Genomic DNA, 16,133 nt, shown 5'->3' with positions numbered 1-16,133 from the left:
GCCAAACCAGTTCATGATCCTCAACGACGTCTGAATCCTAAAATGAAAGAAGTGGTAAGAAAATAAATACTAAAGCTTCTGGAGGCAGGTATAATCTATCTCGTTGCTGATAGTGAGTGGGTAAGTCCTGTCCATTGTGTCCCTAAGAAGGGAGGTATTACTGTTGTTCCTAATGATAAAGATGAATTGATTCCACAAAGAATTATCACATGTTATAGGATGGTAATTGATTTCCGCAAATTAAATAAAGCTACTAAGAAAGATCATTACCCCTTACCTTTTATTGATCAAATGCTAGAAAGATTATGCAAACATACACACTATTGCTTTCTAGATGGTTATTCTGGTTTCTCTCAAATACCTGTGTCGGCTAGAGATCAATCAAAGACTACTTTTACATGCCCTTTTGGTACTTTTGCTTATAGACGTATGCCTTTTGGTTTATGTAATGCACCTGCTACCTTTCAAAGATGCATGATGGCTATATTCTCTGACTTTTGTGAAAATATTTGTGAGGTTTTCATGGATGACTTTTCCGTCTATGGTTCCTCTTCTGATGATTGCTTGAGCAATCTTGATCGAGTTTTGCAGAGATGTGAAGAAACTAATCTTGTCTTGAATTGGGAAAAGTGCCACTTTATGGTTAATGAAGGTATTGTCTTGGGGCACAAAGTTTCTGAAAGAGGTATTGAAGTTGATAAAGCCAAGGTTGATGCTATTGAAAAGATGCCATGTCCCAAGGACATCAAAGGTATAAGAAGTTTCCTTGGTCACGCTGGATTTTATAGGAGGTTCATTAAGGACTTCTCAAAAATTTCTCGGCCTCTGACTAATTTATTGCAAAAAGATATACCATTTGTCTTTGATGATGATTGTGTAGAAGCATTTGAAATACTTAAGAAAGCATTAGTCACTGCACCTGTTGTTCAGCCACCTGATTGGAATTTACCCTTTGAAATTATGTGTGATGCTAGTGATTATGTTGTAGGTGCTGTTCTAGGTCAAAGAGTTGATAAGAAATTAAATGTTATTCATTATGCTAGTAAGACTCTAGACAATGCTCAAAGAAATTATGCTACTACTAAAAAAGAGCTTTTAGCAGTTGTATTTGCTTGTGATAAGTTCAGATCTTATATTGTTGATTCTAAAGTAACTATTCAAACTGATCATGCTGCTATTAAATATCTTATGGAAAATAAAGATGCTAAACCTAGACTTATTAGATGGGTTCTCTTGCTACAAGAATTTGATTTGCATATTGTTGATAGAAAGGGAGCTGAGAACCCCGTTGCAGACAACTTGTCTAGGTTAGAAAATATTCTTGATGACCCACTACCTATTAATGATAGCTTTCCTGATGAACAATTAAATGTTATAAGTACTTCTCGTAGTACTCCATGGTATGCTGATTATGCTAATTACATTGTTGCTAAGTTTATACCACCTAGCTTCACATACTAGCAAAAGAAGAAGTTCTTCTATGATTTGAGACATTACTTTTGGGATGACCCACATCTTTATAAAGGAGTAGATGGTGTTATTAGATGTTGTGTACCTGAGCATGAACAGGAACAGATCCTACGCAAGTGTCATTCCGAGTCTTATGGAGGACACCACGCTGGAGATAGAACTGCACATAAGGTATTGCAATCTGGTTTTATTGGCCTACTCACTTCAAGGATGCCCGTAAGTTTGTCTTGTCTTGTGATGAATGTCAAAGAATTGGTAATATTAGTAGACGTCAAGAAATGCCTATGAATTATTCACTTGTTATTGAACCGTTTGATGTTTGGGGCTTTGATTATATGGGACCTTTTCCTGCCTCTAATGGATACACACATATTCTAGTTACTGTTGATTACGTTACTAAGTGGGTAGAAGCTATTCCAACTAGTAGTGCTGATCATAACACTTCTATTAAAATGCTTAAGGAAGTTATTTTCCCAAGGTTTGGAGTCCCTAGATATTTAATGACTGATGGTGGTTCACACTTTATTCATGGTGCTTTCCGGAAAATGCTTGCTAAATATGATGTTAATCATAGAATTGCATCTCATTATCACCCTCAGTCTAGTGGTCAAGTAGAGTTGAGCAATAGAGAGGTCAAATTAATTTTGCAAAAGACTGTTAATAGGTCTAGAAAGAATTGGTCCAAGAAACTTGATGATGCATTATGGGCTTATAGAACTGCATACAAAAATCCTATGGGTATGTCTCCGTATAAAATGGTTTATGGAAAAGTATGTCACTTACCTCTCCAACTAGAACATAAGGCATATTGGGCTATTAAAGAGCTTAACTATGATTTTAAACTTGCCGGTGAGAACAAGTTATTTGATATTAGCTCACTTGATGAATGGAGAACCCAAGCTTATGAAAATGCCAAGTTGTTTAAAGAAAAAGTCAAAAGATGGCATGAGAAAAGGATACAAAAGCGTGAGTTTAATGTAGGTGATTATGTATTGCTATACAACTCTCGTTTAAGATTTTTTGCAGCAAAACTTCTCTCTAAATGGGAAGGCCCCTATGTTATCAAGGAGGTCTATCGTTCAGGTGCCATAAAAATCAACAACTACGAGGGCACAAATCCGAGGGTGGTAAATGGTCAAAGAATTAAACATTATATCTCAGGTAATCCCATAAATGTTGAAACCAATATTATCGAAACCATAACCCCAGAGGAATACATAAGGGACACTTTCCGGAGCATTTCGGACCCCGAAAAGGAATAGGTATGTGGTATGGTAAGTAAACCGACTCCAAAACAATTTTGAAGGTAATATTTCTCCGTTTTGGAATATTTAGAAAAATAGAAAAATAAGTAGTAGTCCGGGAAGGACACGAGGGCCCCACGAGGGTGGTGGGCGCGCCCTACCCCCTGGGCGCGCCCCCAACTTCGTGAGCACCTCGTGTGCCTTCTGGACTCCGTTTTCTTGCACGATACATATTTTGGTCTGTAAAAATTCATTATATATTCTCCCGAAGGTTTTGACTCCCGTATCACGCAAACCTCCTCTGTTCTTGTTTCGAGCTGTTTTCTGTCAGGGTTTTCCAAGCTAGGCATCATGTCGTCTCCCTCCTCAAACAATGGTGACAACGATGCTTGGCTAATGAAGATAGATCTGAAGAGGGAAGAACCCACGAGGGTCAACAAGGATGAAAGGATCAAGAAGGCCACGGAGGATCAAGCTCCAGCAGCAATAGACACCCTTCAAATTGATCATAACCTTCTTACCCCAACTGACATCGAAGCTTTCAAGATGATTGAGTTAGCTCATGTTCAAAACAAGTATCTCACACAAGAAAATATTTTTTTGAAGGAGCATATTGTCGCACTCAAGGGCATTATTCGCAAGCTGGAGGACCTCTTACGCTCGATGTGCGATTATCCGTCACCACCACCTTCTTCACCAACAAAGGAGATATAATCACACGGGTATGGGCACTCCCCTTGGCAACTGCCAAGCTTGGGGGAGGTGCCCCGGTATCGTATCACAATTACAACTCCTATATTTACCGTTTTTCTTAGTTCGATCCTATTAGTAGTATCTTGATCTAGTAGAATAAAGTTTATGGCATGATCTAGTTTTGAGTTTGCTTTATGATCTCTCTATGTAATCGAGTCTGTGAGCTATATATAATAAAGATTAGTGTTGAGTCAAGGGCTTGATTATTTTGCCATGATCTTGGGTGAATAAAAGAAAAGAGAAAAGAATAAAAAGAAACAAAAAGTTCATATTGATCTTATTGAGAGTAATGACTTCACATAGAAAGAGTATGATGATTAAAAGTTGTTGGGAGTTGGCAGACATAGCTTTGGTCATTGTTGCAATTAATAGGAAGTAATAAGGAAAGAGAGGTTTTCACATATAGATATATTATCATTGACATCTTTTATGATTGGGAGCACTCATTAAAATATGACATGCTAAAGAGTTGATGTTGGACAAGGAAGACAACGTAATGAGTTATGTATTTCTTATATCTGAGATAAAGTATGTTGTCATGGATCCTCTAACTTGTTGAGCTTGCCTTTCCCCCTCATGCTAGCCAAATTCTCAGCACCAAGTAGAAATACTACTTGTGCTTCCAAATACCCTTAAACCAGTTTTGCCATGAGAGTCCACCATATCTACCTATGGATTGAGTAAGATCCTTCAAGTAAGTTGTCATCGGTGCAAAGCAATAAAAATTGCTCTAAATATATATGATTGATTGGTGTGGGAGAAATAAGCTTTATACGATCTTGTGATGTGGAAGTAATAAAAGCGATGGACTGCATAATAAAGGTTCATATCACAAGGGGCAATATAAAGTGACGTTCTTTCGCATTGAGATTTTATATATCCAACCATAAAAGCGCATGGCAACCTCTGCTTCCCTCTGTGAAGGGCCTATCTTTTATTATTATCTTCTACCTTATGCAAGAGTCATGGTGATCTTCACCTTTTCTTTTTCATTTTATCCTTTGGCAAGCTCAGCATGTTGGAAAGAACATGATATATATATATATATATAATTGGATGTAGGGGAGCATGAACCATTATTGTTGACATTACCCTTGTGGTAAAAGGTTGTGGGGCAAAACTATAAGCTCCTATCTTTCTCTGTGTCCGATTAAAACTCTATAACCACAAGTATCGCGTGAGTGTTAGCAATTATAGAGGACTAAATGATAGTTGAGTATGTGGACTTGCTTTTTAGCTCTGACATAGACTCTTTCCGATGTTATGATAAATTGCAATTGCTTCAATGACTGAGATTAAAGTTTGTCGGAGCCCAATAAGGTTTATGATTTATACTTTTGCATTGTGAATAGATCATCACTTGAATATAAGTAATCATATGACAAAAGCTATATATATTGCTGTTATGAGAATAATCATGATGCCTTCATGTCCGTATTTTATTTTTATCGACGCCTCTACCTCTAAACATGAGGACATATTTATTGTTATCGGCTTTTCGCTTGAGGACAAGCGAGGTCTAAGCTTGGGGGAGTTGATACGTCCATTTTGCATCATGCTTTTATATCAATATTTATTGCATTATGGGCTGTTATTTCACATTATGTCACAATACTTATGGCTATTCTCTCTTATTTTACAAGGTTTACATAAGGAGGGAGAATGCCGGCAGCTGGAATTCTAGGCTGGAAAAGGAGCAAATATTAGAGACCTATTCTGCGCAACTCCAAAAGTCCTGAAAATCCATGGAACATATTAAAATAAATAAAGAAAAATCCTTGCCAAAGATGAAGGTCAGGGGGCCCACACCCTGCTCATGAGGGTGGGGGGCGCCCCCCCCCTAGGGCGTGCCCCCCTACCTCATGGGCCCCCTGGTGGCTCTCCGACGTCCATCTTCTCATATATGAGGTATTTCGATGAGAAAAAAATATGAAGGAACTTTTCGGGACGAGACTCCGCTGCCACGAGGCGGAACCTTGGCGGATCCAATCTAGAGCTCCGGCAGAGCTGTTCTGCCGGGGAAACTTCCCTCCGGGAGGGGGAAATCATCACCATCATCATCACCAACGCTCCTCTCATCGGGAGAGGGCAATCTCCATCAACATCTTCACCAGCACCATCTCATCTTCAAACCCTAGTTCATCTCTTGTATCCAGTTCTTGTCTCAAAGTCCGGGATTGGTTCTAGTAGGTTGCTAGTAGTGTTGATTACTCCTTGTAGTTGATGCTAGTTGGTTTATTTGGTGGAAGATCATATGTTCAGATCCTATATGCATATTATTACCCCTCTGATTATGAACATGAATATGCTTTGTGAGTAATTACGTTCGTTCCTGAGGACAAGGGAGAAGTCTTGCTATGAGTAGTCATGTGAATTTGGTATTCGTTTGATATTTTGATAAGATGTATGTTGTCTAGCCTCTAGTGGTGTTATGTGAATGTCGACTACATAACACTTCACCATTATTTGGGCCTAGAGGAAGGCATTGGGAAGTAATAAGTAGATGATGGGTTGCTAGAGTGACAGAAGCTTAAACCCTAGTTTATGCGTTGCTTCGTAAGGGGCTGATTTGGATCCATATGTTTCATGCTATGGTTAGGTTTACCTTAATACATTTGTTGTAGTTGCGGATGCTTGCAATAGAGGTTAATCATAAGTGGGATGCTTGTTCAAGTAAGAACAGCACCCAAGCACCGGTCCACCCACATATCAAATTATCAAAGTATTGAACGCGAATCATATGAACGTGATGAAAACTAGCTTGATGATATTCCCATGTGTCCTCGGGAGCGCTTTTCCTATTATAAGAGTTTGTTCCGGCTTGTCCTTTGTACAAAAGGATTGGGCCACCTTGCTGCACTTTATTTACTTTTGTTACTTGTTGCCCATTACAACCTATCTTATCACAAAACTATCTGTTACCACTTATTTCAGTACTTGCAGAGAATACCTTGCTGAAAACCGCTTATCATTTCCTTCTGCTCCTCGTTGGGTTCGACACTCTTACTTATCGAAAGGACTATGATAGATCCCCTATACTTGTGGGTCATCAGTTATCAATCATCGAGTTCAGCGCTGCAGATGTTTTCCAACACTCGCCTTTCGGCGATGTGCTGAATTCGTTGAAAAACATGTCCCCGATGGGGGACTCGAGGCCGAACTATGTCCGGTTCGAGCTAGAGGCTGACAAAGGAGAATTTCGCTTCCCACCCGCCACCCACTTCATAGCCACTGTCGAGGACTTAACCGACATGCCCGCTTCTGGCTCCGAAGACATCGATGGTATAGACGACGATGCCAATAAGGAGCAAGGCCAAGATCCGCCAGCCATCAGGCGTGAGACGGCCACCCCCTCATATGACGTGTACATGATCGATACACCTAAAAAGCCTCGCGGCGAAGACAAGGGAGATCCAGTTAAAACTCCTGAGTCACAGTCTAAGTTCGGGCGCCCCAAACGCCGCCCCAAGTCACGTCGCAGCAACAATGGCATTGGAGAAAACAGTACTCCGGACGGTGCCGAAAGCAATGAAGACCTTGTGGGAGCAACATCCAAGCAGGAGGAACAGGAAAACGGGCAAGCCAGCCCTGACGAACAGGCCCTGCCCAGCGACGGTTCGGAGGACGACAACTACCTTCCACTCTCCGAAGATGAGGTAAGCCTCGGCGACGAAGACATCCTACCCGAAGATCCCCTTGAACAGGAGCACTTCAAGCGCAGGCTGATAGCTACGGCAAGGAGCCTGAAAAAGAAGCAGCATCAGCTTCAACCTGACCAAGACCTACTCAACGACAGATGAACCGAAGTCCTGGTCGCCGAAGAATACTGCCTTAGTAGCCTAACCAAAGGCTACCCAAAGCACAGATTGCTATACCGGTCCGATGAAGGGGCGTTGGAGCCCATACCATTGTCACACAATGCGGCAGGTCACCGGCAACTCTGTCCGGATAAAGAGGCAACTCAAGTCGAACACCAGACCGCCCCACCTCACCGTAAAGGCAGGAACAACGTAGGTCACAATTACCCAGACGACCTACAGAGAGACTTGGACAATAGAGCAGGACATGCAAGACCGATCTACGGATGGAGAAAGCATGCTTCGACACGCGACGATGGCTACCTATTCGGACGTGTCAAAACTCGCCATGCCCGAGCCGAAAACCGCAAAGGGACTCCTTCGGAGTTACGTCGCAGTGTGGCCCAGCATAGAGGTGCCGCACACCCGCTTTGCTTCATTGATGAAGTAATGGATCATGAATTCCCTGAAGGATTCAAACCCGTCGATATTGAATCATACTACAGGGCAACCGATCCCGCGGTATGGATAGAAGATTTCATCCTCCACATCCATATGGCCCGTGGGGACGACCTCCACGTCATTAAATACCTCCCACTAAAACTAAAAGGGCTAGCTCGGTACTGGTTAAACAGCCTACCTGAAAATTCCATAGGCAGCTGGGAGGACTTGGAAGAGGCCTTCCTCGATAACTTCCGAGGAACATATGTCCGGCCACCGGATGCCGATGACCTAAGTCAAATTGTCCAACAGCCCGGAGAATCGGCCAGGGAGATCTGGACTCAGTTCTTAGTCAAAAAGAACCAAATCGTCGACTGTCCGGACGTGGAAGCCCTTGCGGCTTTCAGACACGGCGTTCGAGACGAATGGCTTGCACGCCACCTCGGCCAAGAAGGACCTAAATCCATGACAGCCCTCACTGCTCTGATGACCCGCTTTTGCGCGGGAGAAGACAGCTGGCTCGCTCGTAGAAGCAATAGCGCCAGCAACCAGGGCACCTCCAAAATCCGAGACGGCAACGGCAAGCCACGAGGAAGCAAAAACAACAGTCACAATGACAATGAAAGATCAGGTGACACGGCAGTCAACGCCGGATTCATAAACCCCAAGCACGGTTAGCGGAAGAAGCCATTCAAGGCGAATCGAGATGAACCATCCAACCTGTACAGGATATTGGGCCAACCATGCCAGATTCATGGCCACCCCGATAAACCAGCTAATCATACCAACAGAAACTGCTGGGTCTTTAAATAGGCGGGCAAGCTCAATGCCGAACATAGGGGGAGGAGGCCACCAAGCGACAGGGATGATGGAAAGGTTCACCAACGAAACACTGGGGGTCAGAAGCAGTCTCCACCCGAGGATCAACTACTCCTAGAACAGAAATAGCAACCCGGCTTCCACCACCCACTCCGTACACCTACAAACTCTGTATCGCACATACATCATTGCACACTCAAGATACCATGGGCATTGGCGGAAGCACAATAGGGACAAGCCTGCAAGCACTCCAGTAACTTTTCTTATTATTATTTATTTTATTTTTATGTCTTCCATCGCTATCCTTTAAAAACAAGTGACGAACAGGATGAACATCGGGGATTGGCTCTATCGGAGTCCGGATCCGTACTCTCACCTAAGGGGCTATCTCCATTAAGGATTCCCCCCACCGAGGACTAGCAGCGCAGACGTGCGACAGGAGGTCCAAAATAACTTTTGTAGACCACACTCTCTATTTCTCGAGCATGTACTATGCCCGTTCCTCCGCCTCCAACCCCGTGCATGTCAAATAGCCGGGGGGATGTTTTATATATATATATATATATCATAAGTAATCATTGGCATATCACTCAGTTCCCATTAAACAATATCCTAACTAATCATCCGCATTGTTTCCCCAACAATTATGGCTCCTACGGTTATTTCAGAGAAATACCTTGGCATAACCTGCCAGGGGCTTGGTGTGGGAACAAATGAGTTGCCAGTAAAAGTCTGAACAGCTCTATAGCATACTTCGGCGTCGCGAGTTTGGCCTTATATGCATCAGCTCCGAATCATTGTCTTGGGTCAATAGTTGGGTTGCCCGACTCCTGTGCTTGCTACCCTATGTTCCGCTCTATCGGCTAGGGTAGTAAAGGGAGAACTACTGCGATTGTTCCCTGGTCTAAACCGGACGAGCACCGCAGTAGAGAAAGCCGAAAACTGACTGTCATGATGCGGCATGAGCTGGTCAACCACTTGACGACCTCTTGGAATCTTTAGCGATTCTCCGTGTCACACGAGGGATCTTCTTCAGATCAAATATGTAAGGCACCATACGCCGCATACATACCAAGGGCTATGTCGTAGCCCCACAATAAAACTCCTATGGCTAAGTGAAAGCGTTAACGCCCTATAGTCCGATTGCCTGGTTCGCCGCATTATCACCTCCTTCATGAAACAAGACGTTGGATAAAGAGTGATTGAATGCTTTTCCGAACATCCCCGTACTTCCTACGAGGGGGCTGAAGCCGATGACTGGAAAACTTTCAGATTATATCAAAATGGCTGCACAGGAGGAATTCAAGCTTTCAAGCAAAACATAAATAGATTAACTATAAAATTGTCTTTTACAATTTTCATACACCTCACTTGAACATTATGTCTTTTGAGCACTGACCCTCTATAAAGCGGGCGGCCTCTAGGACGTCTTCAAAATAATGCTCCGGTTCCGGACGGTCCTTGCCTTTGGGTGGACCCTTTGTCGCAACATCGATGGCCTTCATCTTCCCACAGAACGTCTTGACTCGGGCAAAAGCCATCCGTGCACCCTCAATGCACGTTGACCGCTTCACAGCCTCGATACGCGGCACCGCGTCAACAAGCCTTTGCACCAAACCGAAATAGCTATTCGGAACAGGCTTGGTTGGCCACAACCGGATTACGACATCCTTCATGGCAGCGCCGGATATCCTATGAAGTTTGGCCCATTGGGACATCTGTTCATTGAGCAACAGAGGGCGCTTTGATGCGCCAAACTACGACCAAAGAAGCTTCTCCGTTGCATATCCATCTCGCGCTTGGTAATACTACGCCGCATCGGCAGAACTCTTCGGCAAGTCTAAGAACTCGTCCGGAGAACTCCATACTTGGTTAAGCTGGGCATAGTTCGGGTCACCAAACTTAGTTTGCAGTAGAAAGGGCTTTCCGGCCGCAATCTCCCTCGCCTGTCGAACCTCCTCACGGGCTGCTCTGCATTCTGACCATGCTTCTCTCGCCTCTTGTAAGGCCTTGTCCAGATCAGCCGTTAAGGCTCCACTCTCCTTCTCCAGAAATTCACAGCAGCCGGTAGCATTCTCCAGTTCGAGCATCATCGTGCATATCTTCTCCTCATCTTGGCGTCGTGCAGCTTGTTCGGCTTTTAATTCAGCCAATGCCTTTTCGGCAGCAGCATTGCTACGCGGGGCCAGCTCCTTGGCCCGAGCCTGCTCCGCTCGAAGAACTTCAATGGTGGCAGCACCATCTACAGCCAAATCTCAGCATCATGCTTATACCACAAAAATGTATGAGGATTGCCCCGAATACATACCTTGCGACTCGTCCAGACGCATATTGATTAAAGCAAGATCATTCCCTGCCACATCAAGCTTCCGTTGCAAATCCGCAATCTCCATAGTCCGGGAAGTGGCCAAGGGGGAAGCAGCCTGTATTCAAAGTTCATCAGGTTAGTCCTTAAACGATCCTTTTTGATCCTCTGTTTGCTTCCCAGTGGAAGCCAACCCGAGTATCATGGGCTACTACCCATACATAGGCGCATCTTCGCAAATGAAACATAGCTGAAAACATTATGTCACAAACCTCGAAGCCCTTCAGTAGGCTCATGAAAGCTTCATTTAATCCGCTCTTCGCGGACGAAATCTTCTCAATCACTATACCCATCAAGGTACACTATTCCCCCGAGACAGACGCTTTACGCAACATGGCAATATATCCGGAGTCTCCGGGTTTCCGGAAGCTGCTCCAGGAGCACAATCATCCTTTGAAGGAATCTGTTCACCCTCTCCAGAATCACTGTCGGCTTGCGAACCAGTCAGTCCGGGGCCTTTGTTATCATCAGCCCCGGAATCCCGGATGGTCGAAGCCCCACCTTCGGGTACTGCCTCTTTTGTCCCCTGCGTAACTTGTTGGTCAAAAGGGACCCTCCGCAATGACACTTCAGAGTCAACCGCCTTGTTGGGCGAGGAGGTTTGGAGGAGGCGTCTCGCTCTCCATCATCTCTGGGAGGAGACTCACCGAAGAAGAGGATCGCCCAGAAAAACTCTATGCCGACCTGTAAAAATACATGAATGCGTTACGTATATCTTTGGTAACAACAACGGAGCGGGACGCTATCAAAGTACTCCGGATTCTCTTACGGTTTGGCCGAGGGCTGGTCCCCCTGTTGGAGCTGCTCGACGGCGTCGCTTTCCAAACCTAAGCCGACCGGCGGTGGCATCTTGCCCTTCTTGGAAGACCGCCCCTCCCAATCTTTAGAGGCGGCCCTTTTCCTCCTGTTTGGAGAAGGGATACTGGGTCCTTTTCCGCCTCCGTCTTCGGGCGAGGAAAGGTCGATTTCTCCAGACTCAGTGTCCGACTTACCTCTGGCACCAAGGTCATCTTGGGTCTTCTCTCCCTCCCCTGCTGGTGCCTGGTATGGCGCCAAGGCCAGCATCCTTGTTAACACGGGAGTAGCTGAGTCTTCGGGAAGGGGAGCTGCTACCTCTTGAGCACTTGTGTTGGTTTTCCCTTGAAGAGGAAAGGGTGGTGCAGCAAAGTAGCGTAAGTATTTCCCTCAGTTTTTGAGAACCAAGGTATCAATCCAGTAGGAGGCCACACACGAGTCCCTCGTACCTACACAAACAAATAAATCCTCGCAACCAATGCGATAAGGGGTTGTCAATCCCTACATAGTCACTTACGAGAGTGAAGATCTGATAGATATGATAAAGATAATATTTTTGGTATTTTTATGAATAAAGATGCAAAGTAAAATAAAAGGCAATAAAAATAACTAAGTATTGGAAGATTTAATATGATAGAAGATAGACCCAGGGGCCATAAGTTTCACTAGTGGCTTCTCTGCATAAGTATTCACGGCGGGTAAACAAATTACTGTTGAGCAATTGACAGAATTGAGCATAGTTATGAGAATATCTAGGTATGATCATTGCTACCTCTTGAGCACTGCGTTGGTTTTCCCCGAAGAGGAAGGGATGATGCGGCAAAGTAGCGTAAGTATTTCCCTCAGTTTTTGAGAACCAAGGTATCAATCCAGTAGGAGGCTATGCACGAGTCCATCGTACCTGCACAAAACAAATAAACCCTCGCAACCAACGCAAATAGGGGTTGTCAATCCCTATAAGGCCACTTACGAGAGTGAGATCTGATAGATATGATAAAGATAATATTTTTGGTATTTTTATGATAAAGATGCAAAGTAAAATAAAGGCAAAGTAAATAGCAAAGGAAATAACTAAGCAGTAGGAGATTAATATGATAAAGATAGACCCGGGGGCCATAGGTTTCACTAGTGGCTTCTCTCGAGAGCATAAGTATTCTACGGTGGGTGAACAAATTAGTGTTGAGCAATTGACAGAATTGAGCATAGTTATGAGAATATCTAGGCATGATCATGTATATAGGCATCACGTCCGAGACAAGTAGACCGACTCCTGCCTGCATCTACTACTATTCCTCCACTCATCAACCGCTATCCAACATGCATCTAGAGTATTAAGTTAAAAAGAGAGTAATGCCTTAAGCAAGATGACATGATGTAGAGGGATAGACTCATGCAATATGAAGAAAACCCCATCTTGTTATCCTCGATGGAAACAATACAATACGTGCCTTGCTGCCCCTACTGTCACTGGGAAAGGACACTGCAAGATTGAACCCAAAGCTAAGCACTTCTCCCATTGCAAGAAAGATCATTCTAGTAGGCCAAACCAAACTGATAATTCGAAGAGACTTGCAAAGATAACCAATCATACATAAAAGAATTCATAGAAGATTCAAATATTGTTCATAGATAGACTTGCTCATAAACCCACAATTCATCGATCTCAACAAACACACCGCAAAAATAAGATTACATCGAATAGTTCTCCACAAGAGAGGGGGAGAACATTGTATTGAGATCCAAAATTAGACAAGAAGCCATCTAGCTACTAACTATGGACCTGTAGGTCTGAAGTAAACTACTCACACTTCATCAGAGAGGCTATGGTGTTGATGTAGAAGCCCTCCGTGATCGATGCCCCCTCCGGTGGAGCTCCGGAACAGGCCCAAGATGGGATCTCGTGGATACAGAAGTTACGGTGGTGGAATTAGGATTTTGGCTCTGTATCTGGTCGTTTGGGGGTACGTGGATATATATAGGAGGAAGGAGTACGTCAGTGGAGCAACAGGGGGCCCACGAGGGTGGAGGGCGCGCCCCTACCTCGTGGCCACCTCTTTTCTTTCTTGACATAGGGTCCAAGTCTCCCGGGTCTTGTTCGTTGAGAAAATCACGTTCCCGAAGGTTTCATTCCGTTTGGACTCCGTTTGATATTCCTTTTCTTCGAAACCCTGAAATAGGCAAAAAAACAGCAATTCTGGGCTGGGCCTCCAGTTAATAGGTTAGTCCCAAAAATAATATAAAATTGGATAATAAAGCCCAATAATGTCCAAAACAGTAGATAATATAGCATGGAGCAATCAAAAATTATAGATACGTTGGAGACGTATCAATTATCCCCAAGCTTAATTCCTGCTCGTCCTCGAGTAGGTAAATGATAAAAACTGAATTTTTGATGTGGAGTGCTACTTGGCATAATTTTAATGTAATTCTTCTTAATTGTGGTATGAATATTCAGATCCGAAAGATTCAAGACAAAAGTTCATATTGACATAAAAATAATAATACTTCAAGCGTACTAACTAAGCAATTATGTCCTCTCAAAATAACATGGCCAAAGAATGTTCATCCCTACAAAATCATATGGTTTAGTCATGTTTCATTTTCGTCACACAAGAATGCTCCCATCATGCACAACCCCGATGACAAGCCAAGAAATTGTTTCATACTTTAGTAATCTCAAACCTATAAACTTTCACGCAATATATGAGCGCGAGCCATGGACATAGCACTATGGGTGGAATAGAATATAATGAGGGGGGTTATGTGGAGAAGACAAAAAAGGAGAAAGTCTCACATCAACGAGGCTAATCAATGGCCTATGGAGATGCCCACCGATTGATGTTAATGCAAGGAGTAGGGATTGCCATGCAGCGGATGCACTAGAGCTATAATTGTATGAAAGCTCAACAAAAGAAACTAGTGGGTGTGCATCCAACTTGCTTGCTCACGAAGACCTAGGGCACTTGAGGAGGCCCATTGTTGGAATATACAAGCCAAGTTCTATAATGAAAAATTCCCACTAGTATATGAAAGTGACAAGACAAGAGAGACTCTCTACTATGAAGATTAAGGTGCTACTTTGAAGCACAAGTGTGGCAAAGGATAGTAACATTGTCCCTTCTCTCTTTTTCTCTCATTTTTTTGGGCCTTCTCTCTTTTTTATGGCCTTTCTATTTTTTTATTCCTCACTTGGGACAATGCTCTAGAAAATGATGATCATCACACTTCTATCTATTTACAACTCAATGATTACAACTCGATACTAGAACAAAAGATGACTCTATATGAATGCCTCCGGCGGTGTACCAGGATATGCAATGGACCAAGAGTGACATGTATGAAAGAATTATGAATGGTGGCTTTGCCAAAAATACTATGTCAACTACATGATCATGCTAAGCAATAAGACAATAATGAATGTGTCATGATGAACGGAATGATGGAAAGTTGCATGGCAATATATCTCGGAATGGCTATGGAAATGCCATAATAGGTAGGTATGGTGGCTGTTTTGAGGAAGATATAAGGAGGTTTATGTGTGAAAGAGCGTATCATATCATGGGGTTTGGATGCACCGGCGAAGTTTGCGCCAACTCTCAATGTGAGAAAGGGCAATGCATGGTACCGAAGACGCTAGCAATGATGGAAGGGTGAGAGTGCGTATAATCCATGGACTCAACATTAGTCATAAAGAACTCACATACTTATTGCAAAAATCTACAAGTCATCAAAAACCTCGGTACTACGCGCATGCTCCTAGGGGGATAGATTGGTAGGAAAAGACCATCACTCGTCCCCGATCGCCACTCATAAGGAAGACAATCAAATAACACCTCATGTTTCAAATTTGTTGCATAACGTTTACCATACGTGCATGCTACGGGACTTGCAAACTTCAACACAAGTATTTCTCAATCTCACAACTACTCAACTAGCATGACTTTGATATTACTACCTCCATATCTCAAAACAATCATCAAGCATCAAACTTCTCTTAGTACTCAAAACACTCTTAAGAAAATTTTACTAACTTTGAATACATAGCATATTAGGATTTTAAGCAAATTACCATGCTATTAAGACTCTCAAAATAATCGAACTGGAGCATGAGAGATTAATAGTTTCTATAAAACTAATCCACCACCGTGCTCTAAAAGATATAAGTGAAGTACTAGAGCAAAACTATATAACTCAAAAGATATAAGCGAAGCACATAGAGTATTCTAACAAATTCCAAATCATGTATGGCTCTCTCAAAAGGTGTGTGCAGCAAGGATGATTGTGGTAAACTAAGAAGCAAAGACTCAAATCATACAAGACGCTCCAAGCAAAACACATATCATGTGGCGAATAAAAATATAGCTCCAAGTAAAGTTACCGATAGAAGTAGACGAAAGAGGGGATGCCTTCCGGAGCATCCCCAAGCTTTGGCTTTTAGGTGTCCTTAGA

The sequence above is a fragment of the Triticum urartu genome, chromosome 2 (genome assembly GCF_003073215.2).
Source record: "Triticum urartu cultivar G1812 chromosome 2, Tu2.1, whole genome shotgun sequence".
Lineage (NCBI taxonomy): Eukaryota > Viridiplantae > Streptophyta > Magnoliopsida > Poales > Poaceae > Triticum > Triticum urartu.
This window is presented reverse-complemented; position numbering follows the sequence as displayed.